The 14,909-nt window shown below is 34.6% G+C and overlaps 1 protein-coding gene across 1 annotated transcript in view; it reads right to left on the reverse strand.

The window, feature by feature from the left end:
* LOC149813505 (uncharacterized) overlaps positions 1-12,195 on the reverse strand; it is a 32,869-nt gene extending 20,674 nt beyond the window's left edge. Inside the window, exon 1 of the mRNA XM_089991484.1 lies at positions 12,084-12,195. The gene's annotated coding sequence lies outside the window, so the exon portion shown is untranslated. The remainder of the gene's footprint in view (positions 1-12,083) is intronic.
* Positions 12,196-14,909: the final 2,714 nt, after the last annotated feature.

Raw genomic sequence — 14,909 nt, forward strand, 5'->3', positions numbered from 1 at the left:
AGGAATTAGTTCAGAGAATCTACCTGTGACATGACTGACAACTCCTGAATCAACATAACAAACACCTTGATCATTTTGTTTGAAGCTGAGTCTAGAAAGTGCAGCCAACAAAATTTCCTTGTCAGGGCCATTTTGCCCCTTGTTCTGCCCTTGATCTCTAAGCAAAGGCTTTACCTCTAGCTTCAAGATTATATCTCGGATCATCCTTGAACCAACATTTTGCTTTTATATGGCCATTCCTTTTGAAAATATAGCATGTTGGAATGTTGTTATTAGAAACACCTCTTATTCCTAAATAGGAAATATTAGGAGTAGAAAGAATTTCTCGTCCTTCCTGATTGTAACCTTTGACTCTACCACGTCCTCCTCCACGCCCACGGCCTGAAAGTGATCTCATAAACAGTACATCATGTGAATCAACTTGAGCCTTTTCTGTATCTGACATCCTCTTTAATAACATTTCATAGCTAATGAGTTCGGCCTTTAAATCATCAAAATTAGAAACAGTCTCGGTATATTGTAGAGTTGTGGACAACATATGAAACACTGATCCCAAACCAACTAGAGCTTGCTGAATTTTGTCTTTCTCAGATATTTGGCATCCAATTAATGCTAATTGATCTGTGGACTTAATTTTATTGAAATACTCCGTAATAGACATGGATGCTTCATTTTTCAACATCTGGAATTCTCTTTTCAGATAAATAATATTGGCCTCTGAAATTTGAGAGTAAGTTTGTTGCAATGTATTCCATAACATCATGGCGGTGCAATCATCTGGTATTCCCACCAATACCTTCTATAATAAGGTGAAAGTAATATAGGTCACCAAGGCTTGATCATTTTTCATCCAATTGATGAAATCTGGATTACGAACAGCCTTCGTTGCTACTGATCCATCTAGGTGACCAGCAAGATCCTGACTCTTAATAAAATGAACAATTTGTCTTTTCTAGGTAAGATAGTTGAAATTATTTAATTTTTCAAAAATCAATTGACTGAGGAAATTGACAGAGATGGATCCTGGAGAAGAACTTGAATCCACAAAGAATGAACGAGTGGACGATACAAGAAGGTTGAATGAGGCAGCCAATGAGCAATAAGAAACAGTATCACCCGACAAAGGGAATACATGAAATCGACAATAACAAGAAGCAATAATCTATCATGTCTTGTTTTTTTGCAAAACAGAACATGAACTTAACAATCAAAGGTAGTTGCCACAAATAAAATTTTTAGCAAGTCCACATATCATGATCAACTTTGAATTGAATTTTCACGATTATCACAAATTAAAAAAAAATGTGGGATTTAGAATGACGTCAATCTGATTCTCAGGTCCGATGGATCAGATTTGATAAGGAATAGAATAGGGAGGGAGACGAAAATCGTGACTCAAATATGATTCAACGAGGGTCTATGGAATAAACTTCAAACCCGAGTTCAAGAAAGGAAAAATCAAATAATATGCAGATTTGATTTAAGAAAGAAATAACAAGAGAAAGGAACGCAGATTTGAAGAAGAATGAAGAAACAATAAGAAAAGCATATTTGAGAAAGGAATAGCAAGAAAAGAAACATAGATTTGAGGATGAATGAAGAAAAGAGAAGAAAGAAGAAGATTAGAAGAATCAACTACTACCTGAAGGAAAGAGAGATCAGATCCTGAAGTTCACCAAGATTTTTCAGCCCTGCTCTGGATCAATGCTCTGATACCATGTTAGATTTAGGGTTACTGAATGAATTCCTTCCATAGAGACAAGATAATGATAGGGTTTGGGCTGCACAACTCCCAATATAGGAAAATTGGGTCTATCAATATGATTTTATATTTACTTTACAATTGAAATTACATCATGACTAAAATACCCTCAACTACATAAAATACAAAGGCATATTACTGAAGGGCATTTAAGAAATAAGACATAATTTATAGAATAAACATATTAGACCACATTAGATGTGATTTGGATCTGAGTCAAGATTCAGATCCGACCCCAACCTAATGCTAATAATATGGACCCATCTAGTAAGCATAATGTTAAAATGTAAAGTGTAATGTAACATATATATATAATATTATTATTATATATACTTTTATTATGTTTTTATTTTTCTTTAATTTATTTTTCTCTAGTCAAGTTCTATTTATAACTTGACTAAGAGTTTAGAGTCCAACGACTCTTTTGACCTCATTCTCTTTGTATAAACAGGGGTGAATCCCTCCATTGTAAGTACTTCAATGCCTCTTAAGCATTTTCATTATTAATAAAGATTTATTATTTCTATGTTGTGTTCTTCCTTTTATACCCTTTTATGGGTTTGCTTGAAGTATCATTATAGACGCACTTTTGGTGGATTCAAGTGCGTTTGTAGAAGACCACCATTTCATTTCATGGTATCAGAGCCGTGGAAACTTTAGATCTTGAAGAGCTTCTGCCTTGTTTTCCTTGCCTCACTTGCAAAAAGTGTTTCATCACCTTGTTCTTGGCTCAAAAAGATTTGTTTAAAGAAAGGAGGCCATTGAAGAATCTTTTGCTACAAATTTGTATCATTCTTCCTCTCTCTTATATTCCTATCTCTTCTTTTCTCTTTCTCTCTTCTCTCATCTATTTCTTTTTCACCCTTGTAAAGATGGATAACAATGATAAGATCACCATCGTACCCATGAAGCTAAATTATGCTAATTATGTAATGTGGGCTTCAATTATGAAGTATCACATTTGGGGAAAAAGGTTATGGGGTATAGTGAATGGTTCCGATTCGGAACCTAGACTATCTCTTACCAAAGTAGAAGGTGATAAAGAAGTTTCTCTAACGGAAGAGGAGAAGAGCGACGTTAACCACTTATGAAAAGAAATGGAATGAGTGAAGGATAGGGCATGCAAAAATTATGTCATGGCTAATTAATAACGTAGACATTAAAAAATACTCTAGTCTTGCTAAGTTCGAACATGCCGATAAAGCTTGGGAATACCTTAAAAATATGTATTCCCTTAAAGATATTGTACATGTGTGCAATTTACAAGACAAAGTTCAGACTATGACTCAAAAGGATAAAACCATTCAAGAATATTACAATAAGTTGTCCGAACTTTGGAAAGAATTGGCTCTTTTAGAGCCAAAATGATATTGTCCCGAAAACATTGAGCTCCGTAAAAAAAACTTGATATGGAGCATTTTTATCAATTTGTAAACGATTTAAGACTAGAATTTGAGTCGACTAAATCGGCTCTTCTTCATCGAGAAAAAGTTTTCTCTATCGTTGATACTATAGAGAAACTAACTATGGAGGAAAATAGAATTAAAAAGAATACGACAAAACCAGAAGATGATTTCGTTCTAGCTATGTCTAAACCGGGTAACCATGTACGTTCTTACAGGCCACCTCATTTCAATAGACAAAATAGTAACTTTGATAAGAGAAAAGTTATTTGCCACCATTGTCATGAACCAGGACACTATAGCCCTCAGTGTCCTAAACTTAGAGAGCTAAGGAAAAAAAGAGTTGTGACTGTTGGATCGAATCCCAAAGATCAATATGTACCGGTTTTTATGGCTCAATTAATAAAGATTCTTCAACCTCTTATCAAAGAGGCTTCCTCTTCATCTGAAGCCTCAACTGGAGCAGTTGTTTCATCATTTTTCGATCCAAGTAACTTTCCTTGGCTTCTTGACTCTGGTGCTTCTTTTCATATGACCCCAAATGATAATAGTCTATTCGAATGTTTCAAAAATAAGTCAAGTGTGTCAAAAGTTTTTACAGCTTATAAAACCTTTCTTGAAATAGAAAGAATATGAAATTTTGAAAAAGTCCATAAAACTAAGAAATTTTTTATTTCAGAAGTGAGATATATTCCTAAACTAAATTTAAATATTTTATTTGTTTCTCAAATATCTGATTATGGATGTAATATCTCATTTTCTTCTCATAGTTGTTGGGTACAAGATCACCAATCAGGAAAGCTGAGTGGGGAAGGCCATAGAGAAGGAAGACTCTATTACATTGTTTTTTTGGAATTGCCTAAGAATGCTTTCTGTTATAACATTCGAAAAATAGAGTTGGATTTGTGGCATAAAAGACGGTCATCCTCATATGGCCAAAATCCAACATTTTCCTGATCTTGAAAAATTTTGTAATTCTAAAACTTTACTTGTAAAGATTATATTCTTGGCAAAATGAAAAGATTATCATTTTCTGATAGAACCTTTGTTTCTTCCAGACCACTTGAATTAGTACATTCGGATGTTTGGGGTTCTGCATCAATTATTTTGAAAGGTAGATTTGCATATTATGTCATTTTCGTTGATGATTTTTCTTGACATACTTGGATTTACTTCCTCAAACATAAATCGGAAGTCTTTTCGTACTTTTAAACATTTCATAACATGGTTAAAAACAATTTTCAAAATGATATATCAATTTTTCGCACAGATTCAGGGAGAGAATTTATGTCCCAAGAATTCAAAAACTATCTAAGTTTACATGGCATTATGCATCAAAGGTCTTGTCCATACACACCGCAGCAAAATGGACTGGCCGAACGTAAACATCGTTATATTATGGAAATAACTAGGACTTTATTAATAGCTAATCATGTTCCAAAGGAATTTTGGGCAGAAGCGACCTTAATTGCTACTTATCTTATTAATCGAATGCTATCTTCTTCCTTGAAAAATATAACTCCAATTGAAAAACTAGTGAATCTTTCTTCGGATTACTCTAGATTGAGAGTGTTTGGATGCAAATGTTTTGTTTTCACTAAAAAAATGTCAAACTCTCTACCCGTGCGATTCTCTGTGCCTTTTTAGGATATGCTGATAATCAAAGAGGCTATAGATGCTTTGATTTTCAAAATGAAAAACTATATGTATCAAGAAATGTATATTTTCTTGAAAAGGAAAGCTTCTTTGATTTTGAAAAACCTAAGGAAGACACTGAATATTCCTTCCTAATAGATTTGACCTCAAAACCCGTCGACTGTGATATTGAATGTGACTTTGACAATAATCAAAGTACTATTGATCTCGAGCACAATGACAATAATGAAGAACAAGACCATAGGGATGTTACTTTACAATATTCTAGACGAAGACAGTCAAATCTTCCATGTGCACTAGAAAAATATTTCGAAGTATCCACCAGAAGGTCATCCTGAGTTTCGAGGCTTCCTAAAAATTTTGTCATATGATTCATTTTCACCAACATATAGGGCAGTTATTGCATTAATACACTCATATCAGGAACCATCATCGTACTCTCAAGCCAAAAATCGTGTAGAATGGGTAGAAGCCATGAAAACTAAGTTAGATGCACTTGAAAAGGCTTCTACTTAGACTATTCAAGATTTTCCTCTAGGTAAGAAACCTATAGGTTGTCGATGGGTCTACAAAATTAAAACCAAGAGTAATGGAACTCTTGATAGATATAAAGCCTGATTGATGGCCAAATGTTATGCCCAAGAATATAGCATCGATTATGAACAAACCTTTGCCCCAGTTGCTCGTATGACCATTGTTAGAACCTTAATTGCCTTAACTTCCATTAAAAAATGACCCATATTTCAGATGGATGTCAAAAATGCATTTCTAAATAGTAAGTTAGTTGAAGAAGTGTTCATGGAAGCCTCACCTGATATTAGTATTCTCAAGGGTAAAGTTCGTGGTTTAGAAAAGGCTCTTTATGGTATTAAACAAGCACGAAAAGCTTGGTATGACATATTTAGTTAGGTTATGCTTAATATTGGTTTTTAATCCTGTTTGAATGACATTGTTTTGTTTATTAAAAATTCTGATACAGGAATTATAGTGCTTCTTCTCTACGTGGATGACATGATTATCACCGGAGGCGATAAATAGAGAGTTTAAAATATCAAAAAACTTCTTAAAACTCATTTTGAAATGACTGATTTAGGTTTATTAAGACATTTTTTAGGAATTGAAGTTGCTTATTCCCCTCGTGGGTATTTAATGTCTCAATCTAAGTTTGATTTTGATATTGTTTTTAGGTCTGAAATTACAGATGATAAGAAAGTTGATACTCCAGAAGTTGTTAACGTTAAGATGAGAATTGATGAAGGATAACCGCTTGAGGATCCTACTCCTTACAGACAGCTTATCAGAGCACTTTCCTATCTTTTCATTACAAGACCAGACATAGCACACATTGTAGACACAACACCACAGTTCATATGGGAGTTTTTTTGCGTATTGTTAGATATATTAAGTCTTCTCCTTCACGAGGACTTTTTTTGTCTTCTACCTTATCACTAGATCTAATTGCATATACTAATGCTGATTGGGGAGGTGATCCCAATAACAGACACTTAACTACTGGCTTTTGTGCTTTTCTACGTGAATCATTAATCCCGTGGAGATGCAAAAAGCAGCAGAAAGTCTCCCTCTCATGTACAGAAGCTGAATACCGAGCCATGGCAATCACGACCATGAAAGTAGTTTGGCTCAGACGTCTGCTTGCCGACATGGAAGTTGAAGCAACATAAGCTTCACATATGTGTTGTGACAACAAGAGTGCGATCTACAATTGCAAACAACCGAACATTTCACGAACACACCAAACATATTGAAATGGACTGTCACTACGTTAGAGAGGAATATCTACATGAAACCATTGATCTACTTCTTCGCCAAGCCTCTCGCTGCTCCCAGATTTCACTTTCTCTTAGACAAACTTTCGCTCATTGTACCGTAAGTTTGAGGGGGAGTGTTAAAATGTAAAGTGTAATATAACATATATATATATAATAATATAATACAATATTATTATTATATTTTTTTATGTTTTTATTTTTCTTTAATTTATTTTTCTCCTTTTCATATCTAGTTCACATTAAACTAGATATGCAACTTAGTAAGTTCTATTTAGAACTAGACTAAGAGTCTAGCCGTTGGACTAGAGTCTATCGACTCCTTTGGGAGAGCTCTCCCAACCCCATTCTCTTTGTATAAATAGGGGTGAACCCCTCCATTGTAAGTACTTCAATGCTTCTTAAGCATTTTCATTATTAATAAAGATTTATTATTTCTTTGTTGTGTTCTTCCTTTTATACCTTTTTATGGGTTTGCTTGAAGTGTCATTATAGACACTCTTTTGGTGGATTCAAGTGCGTTTGTGGAAGACCACCATTTCATTTCACATAATTTGGTTATGAGTTCTGGAGCATAATGTTAATTTTTCTTTTCCTGAGAAAATGAAGCATAATGGTAAGATAATAATCTTGTTTACTCTTGGTTTTGACCTTTTAAACACTAATTCAGGTCCTAACATTCAACATGGCCAAATTCTGATAACACAAACTTAAGGGAAAAGGTGGTTTCACTGGTATTATTTTACTCAGTCATGATCCAGTCAGCATCATATCCAACTCTTGGAAATTTGGATCCGATAATGGATGCCCCATCCCTGGGTCCACTCCTAAAGTCAAACTGCTATACATCAACATAAGAAAAAGCGCTAACAAGATAATCCAAACAACAAACTCAAAGTCATGAAAACAGTCAAGTGGCTAAGGAAAGACAGATTACATCGTGTTTAAAAAAAAAATATTCCAAACTGTGGAGAAAAAACCATGCCATAGCAAAGAGCCTTTCTATGGGACTCGGAAGCTGATAATTTTTGCTTATAGGAAACAGACTTTGGAAGAAAAAAAGAAAAGAGAACCTTGCAATAAATAAGAAGGAAATAGGAATGAGCAAAGAACAACAAATCTTATTAAGCTATATAATTCATTTATTTTATAGAGTTTTTCCTTTGGCAACCAATTATAAAGTTATTCTTTTCTTAATCTTTTTTTATAAACTCCACATTTATCCCATGCTTTTTATGCGATTTGACATTTCACTAGTGAAACACCAAGGAAAAAATGGAGAAGATGAATTAGTTTAGGCATTTGAAGACTGATATACCCAGGTAATCATTAATCGTTAAGCAGTGGCTGTGACTTGCATAGAGCTATCTGTAAAAGTCATGGGAATTGCTGGAGTTATCGAGAGAGATCATATTGGCCAAAACTGGCGATAGCACCACACTAGGGTCCTAGTACATGTCACAGGGACAAGACAAATGCACGGCATTTCCCATGTAACACGATCCGACATGGGATACTGTGTGACTCACCCTGGATACAGTCATCCATGTTCAACCATATTCGACATTGTAAAATCATATCCGAACATAATTTTGTCCTTTTACCAAAAAAAAAAAGACAAAAAAGCTGCACAACTCTTAATCGATTACGCTAAACTATGCTATCCACCTAGTGACAAGCAGTTTTTTAGTGATATCCAATGAGGCGAAAGTCTGTGTTACCATGACAGTTACAAATGATTAATCCTTTTCCAGCGAGTTGTGAGGGATTTCTGGTGATAATAGTGAGCCATCTCTCTCTTTCTCTCTTAACAAAGCTATAGAGAGAAGAAGGGAGAACAAAGAGACAAGAAACTTAGAGGAAACTTCATTAGCTATCAACAAGAAAGGGTTACAACAATATATGGGAGCCAAATCCCCTACCCTTCACAAATGGACAAAATTTGTTCACCTTACAACAAAGAATAGAAAAGTACAAGAATACCCCTATAAATAATAAAATGTACAAGAAAAAGAATGACAGCATACGAACAAATAATACATGTATTACATCACTCAAACTTGAGATGTTGCAAGAGGAGTCATCCCAAGTTTGGAGAGGAACGTCTTAAAATGCATAGGTGCAAGACCCTTGGTGAATACATCCGCAATTTGATCTTTAGAATTCACATGCTCCAAGGAAATAACCTCACCTTCATATGCACTCTTCATAAAGTGGTAATCTATATCAACATGCTTTGTTCTTTTATGGAATTCTAGATTTTTTGCAATATGAATAATGCTCATGTTGTCACAATACAAGGAGGTCCTTCCATGTATAGACACCCCTAGCTCACCCAACCACCACCTTATCTAGATAATCTCAACTATAACTTGTGTCATAGCACTATACTCTTGACTCAGCTGTGGATAAGGTAGCTCTTTGTTGCTTTTTGCTCTTTCATGAAATCAGGGAGCTTCCAATAAAGACACAAAACCCCATGGTAGAGAGACAATCTAGAGCTTCCAATAACCCCTCCAAAATCTGCATTACAAATGGCCCAAAGATCTGTGACTACCCACATGAACAACATAGGTAATATCTGGCCTAGATATAGTCAAATATATCAACCTCCCAACAAGTTATTTATACATTACTAGATCCTCTATTTCAACACCATCCGTTGCCATTAGCTTTGTATTTGCTTCCATGAGAGACACAACCTTCTTAGAGTTATCAAAAGTCTTATCTTCACAACCAAATCAGTTGCATACTTGTGTTGTAACAAATAGAGCGCTCTTTTTTAGTATGCAACTTCCAAACCAAGAAAGCATTTCAAAATTTTCAGGTCTTTCATCTCAAAAATACTTGTCAATCGTTGTTTAGTATCCTCTACATTTTGCAAAACATCACTTGTAATGATCATATCATTCACATATAAAAACAATATATACTTTTCTCTATAAGAAGGATGATACAAACAAGGATGGATCACAAAAGCTCTACTCAAACCCAAGAGACTTAATGATTGTGCTAAACTTCTCAAACAATGCTCTTGGTGCCTGCTTAAGCCCATATAAGGCACTCCTCAACCTACACACATTGCCCTTTGAATCATATAACCTTAAGGTAACTCCAAGTATACCGCCTCATCCAAACCATCACTTAAGAAAGCATTCTTCACATCCAATTGCCACAAGTTATATTGTCTTATGGCCACCATAATTAACAAAAGTCCTTATGGTAGTTATATGTGCTACTGGAGAAAATGTCTCAACAAAGTCAAATCCAAATGACCCTTTGCCACCAACATTTCCTTGTAACTCTCAATTGACCCATCTAATTTGGTCTTTATCTTATAGACCCACTTATACAAAAAAAAAAAACAAGATCTCATGCAAGCATCCTCTCCAGTGCATTTAACTCTTCTACCATAGGTTGTTGTCACTCTCATTTAGAAGTTGCTTCTGCATAAGAACTGGGTTTAACATAAGAATGGATCAAGCCTAAGAATGCATAATACTTAGGAGAAAAAAGATTCATAACATACAAAACTAGGAGGATTAAATACTCTAGAGCTTTCAATGCACCTAGGGAGGAGAAGAGGAAGATGAAGATAAAGAAGAGGATGACTCCAAACTTGTGTGCTCTGGCTCAATCTAAAGAGGAAGGGGATCAGAATTAGCCTCTAAATTTTCCATCTCTTCTAATTCTATTTTACCTAAGAATGGTACCTCAATATTATTTTTATGTCTTTTAGAGTAGGTTTATTCAAACCTATTCTCTCTAGTATGAACTTGCTCCCATTGAACCTCAACATGCTTATCAACTCCCTCCTTCTCAGGAAATGACACCAAGAAAGAAAATCAATCTCATCTCCATCCTTATTTTTATAAGATTGAAGTAAGGTGTGTCCTCATGAAAAATAACATTCATAGATATCCAAAGTCTTCATTTAACAGGATCATAATATTTATAGCCTTTTTGTCCATTTGGAAATCCCAAAAAGCAACATTTTACAGCTCTAAGAGAAAGTTCATTAAATAAAGAGAGAATGTGATGTAACTAATGAGATTCATATAAATGCCCTAACTGGAACCAGATCCACCATAACCGTAATGCAAGTTTTTATTCAAAGAATCATGTCAGTTATTGATGACAGAAGGATCAAGTATAGCTTATTTTGTTTCCCTTACATTATCTCAGAGCTGCATCCAAAATCAGAAAGTGCAGCAAATGATGCATTAAACACTAAATGGACATCATGTCCTTGCCACTTTTTTGTTTCTAGTCATGCTTAGAAAGGTATAGATGGAGAAGTCCAAGTGTGTAGTTAGATGTGAGGCTGGACAAGTGGAGGAAAAAAAAAACTTCTTGGTCCATGGGTCCGCTAATGAGACAGTTTGAGAAAGATTTAAGATATTGTGAACAGAATCATGTTTATCATAAATTTGGTAGTTGCAGCAAGTAAAGTTTCTACTATGCAATATATTGTTAAGAATTGAAAAAGAAATGCCTAGCACATATAAATTTGTCTATAAACAACCGGATTTTATCATGAACTGGCTGGATCAAAGTCAAAAGCTTCATCCTTTTCATGGAGTATTGGAACATAGGTTCCATAAGCAAGATAAAATGTTGGAAGATGTACCAAGATGTGTTCAGCCTTCAAGTATGGTTATTATTAAATTGTTAACAGTTCCATGGAAATTCATGATTAAGCTTTTGGTCTTAACAGCTTCAGATACATTTGGTTTATAAGAAGTGTATTTCCATACCTAGATTGTTTGCATTATTAATTAGGTCAAAAGCACATTAGATTTGGAAGTACAACTCTACGACTCATAAGGTACATGAATCTAAATTCCATTTTTTCTTTTGAATTGATTGCCTAACCCCAAGTTGATTAGCAAAAAGAAAACAAGATTAGAAAAATCTTCTATAATATAAAATTGCAGAACTAGGTTCCAAAATTGAAAAGTTGCCTCAGATCCCTAAAACTCCCAAAACAAATAAAGTTTAAAAAAAAACAAAACAAGCACTTTTTTCAGCAAGAAAAAAAAACAAAAGTAATCATTGTAGAACTTAGCCAACAAAACCTAATGAATCAAATTAGGTATTACATTTTAAGACAGCCTAAGCCCCAAAAATTTCCTACCCATCAACAAATTAGGGCCTAATTCAAGATTTCTCATCATCTAGAGCATATCATTCCTCAATCGGCCACAACAAACTCATTTTCCCGTAAACCCAAATCACCAAATGGCCGAATTATTGAGCTTACGTTCCATTCTGATGATGACCAAAAGAAAACCAAAAGTCCCCAGTTACAAATTTTTAGAGTTCCAAAATTCGGGATGTCCGACCACCTTGAAAATTAGATTTTTCGCAAGTGGGTACAAGATAATTCAATTAACCAAGGTCCAAAATGAAAAACCCAATTCTTAAATTACATAAAAAATGAAACTCCAATAAAGGCAAGGGGGAACGCGTTACCTTTTCGTGTCTCATTTATGCCATATTGAGTTTCTTCTCCCTGAATTCATGGAATTGAAGCAGAGGCAAGGAAGAAATGAAAGAGGAGAGATACGGAAAACGGGGTTCATCGAGTTTTCTGATGACGAGAGAGAGAATGTCTTTTGAGCTTGTAGCTCCAGCGAAGCACGGAGTGTCGGGTTGAAATGGATCAAATACGGTCTGGATTATGTCAAATCCGATCCGAATCCGAAATACAAACAATGAATCCGGATCCATATTCAGATCCCATAAGCAAAATTAAAAACAATCTCTTTACATGTAAAAAATGCAGTCAGATCAATTTTGGTCTGCATTTGAATTAGATATGACCTAATATATGAATCTGATCCATAATCTAACTTAACAAATCTGTATTGGATCTGAATGCATACTCAGAAATTACTTTAAGGATTTGAATCCAAGTTAATACGATGAATTTGGATCTAATATCTAACCATGCCTGATTAATTTGTATTCTTACACAGCCAGGTTGACTCATCAACCAGAGGGATGTCAATGCATCTTATTTTATCCGATATTTAACCAAATTTGCATCCTAAACTCTGAATTGAGAGGTTTGGTGCGTTGATTCATGACTTAGAGAAGAGTATGCTTGTCTTATGGTTCTGACCAAACAATGGATGCAAAAATAGAAGTATGACAGACTACTTTAGGAAAGGTATTTTGATAATATAAAGTATAAAGAATATATGTTTATTAATATGAACATAATTATGATCATATCCTACTATTATTACTATGAGAGACTCGATCACAAGTTAGAGTTCAACGCTTACATTCGAGCTAAGAGATATTATAAGCATGTCTAGTTAACAATATTGTTTACATGTGTGAGATAGTTGCATGAAATTATATATACTTGAAAATATATTTTTACTAGTTAACAATATTGTTTACATGTGTGAGATAGTTGCATGAAATTATATATACTTGAAAATATATTTTTACCTTGCATGTTATGTAGCTATATTTCTATAAATTATGCATCATTGAGATATAAAATGAATACATATGAGTTAGCTACCATGCAAAAAATGATTTCATGTATTCTTGAGCTTCAATATGATATGCATGATTAAAAAAATATTATATTTTAAACAAAAATATATATTTTGAGCCTAAAAACATAGAATTACATGCATTAGAATAGAACTAAGTATTTGAGTAATTTTCTTGAGTCCCTTCTTTCAATTATATTTATTGTGATATTTGAGTTATCTTAACATGCTAGACTTAACCCCATAAATCCTGGAACAGACGACAAATAAAAATGGCTACATGATGAATATTAGAATGAGAGTTGTCATAAGCGTGGACCACCAACGATTTATTGATGCAGAGACACTACATGATCTACATGCTTAGATATTTGTGAATATCATAACCCTAAGTATATTATGAAAAACTTATTTGAGACAAAGAGAAAGTAAACTTGAGGTAGTTCGTGTGAGAAAGCAAGAGGAGTTATTTTCACACACTGAGTGAGACTTTAAGCAGATCAAGTTGTAGCTTGAACCATGAACCTTAGGGACATGAATAGCTCCTCAGTCTGACTTTTAAACTAGCTACCGGTAGGCTCATCTTTCATTGCAGTGCCTAGTGATTATAGTTGAGAGTGGTTCATAGTCTGGCCAACATCATAGAATTGAGGTATTCTACACATGATAGTAGGCTATTACTACTATAGCCAATCTAGTTTACTAGTGAGCATTAAGTGAATGCTAACTTGTGAGATTGAGAAAGATAATGAGGGAACTTAAAAGAAACAAACTTGTGTATTCTGTGATAAAAATTAAACTAATAATAAGCACTTAGAGCCCACTATAGTTGTAAGTTAGAGTCTTCAATTGTTTATAATTATTCTTTACTGAGTTTTAGACTCACTCTCCTTAATAATTGTAATTGTGGGTTTTAGGAGATCTATCAGTAGCCAAGTTGGGTTGGCAGCTGCCAACACAAAGGTGACAACCATGGCCATGGAGATGCAGGTTGAGGAGAGGAAAATGGCAGTGGTATGAGTAACTATACCTTCTCTACCTATTTTTATGTATTCCTGTAGACTTAGGCTTTTGTCCCTTATCAAGCACCACTAGCTGCAACCTAGACTGAGGTGCACGCTAGGGAAGGTAGTCTTGTACCACCTTGAGTACTGGTAAACCATAAAAACTCATCATGTGAACTAGAAGACAGAGAGCCCTACACTCCAGATTCTCCCACCTATGAGCCAGATTAGATCTTTAATGCTATAACCTCAACAAATATAAAGGGAATTTTAGTTTAAGTTTAGTTTATCTTAGATGTAAATAAACCTAAGTGGTTTTAGTGTTAATCAGTTTAGTATTTTTTATGCTTTCACCAGCGTACTACATTGAAATTTTAATAAAATGCTTATTAAAAAAATCTTTGTGATCATCGTATAAATATAACTAAATACTTTAATAAGATGCACTTATAGCGAATTGCAATATAGTATATAATGGCCACTAGTAGAGGGACTTTGTATCTATCGAAGGAGATGCATGCTGCCAGACGTAAGCGGGTTCAACCATATGCAGTGCTTGGGAATAGTGAGTGTGAAAGTGTACCTTCTAGATGAACACCCATTTCATCCTGCATATCGGGTAGTCATTTTCTGTGCAGTTACAAATCAGAGAGTATGGAGGCTCTACCAGTCTCTTCAGAGAGAAGTCCTGTAGAAGTGAACATAGTAGTACCTCCAGAGTAATGTCCGGATCCTGTATGAGCTGCTACAGACCACATGTACATAATAGGGTCAGCCTTAAA

This window comes from Nuphar pumila, chromosome 16 (genome assembly GCF_984573655.1).
Source record: "Nuphar pumila chromosome 16, dmNupPumi1.hap1.1, whole genome shotgun sequence".
NCBI classification, from domain to species: Eukaryota; Viridiplantae; Streptophyta; class Magnoliopsida; order Nymphaeales; family Nymphaeaceae; genus Nuphar; species Nuphar pumila.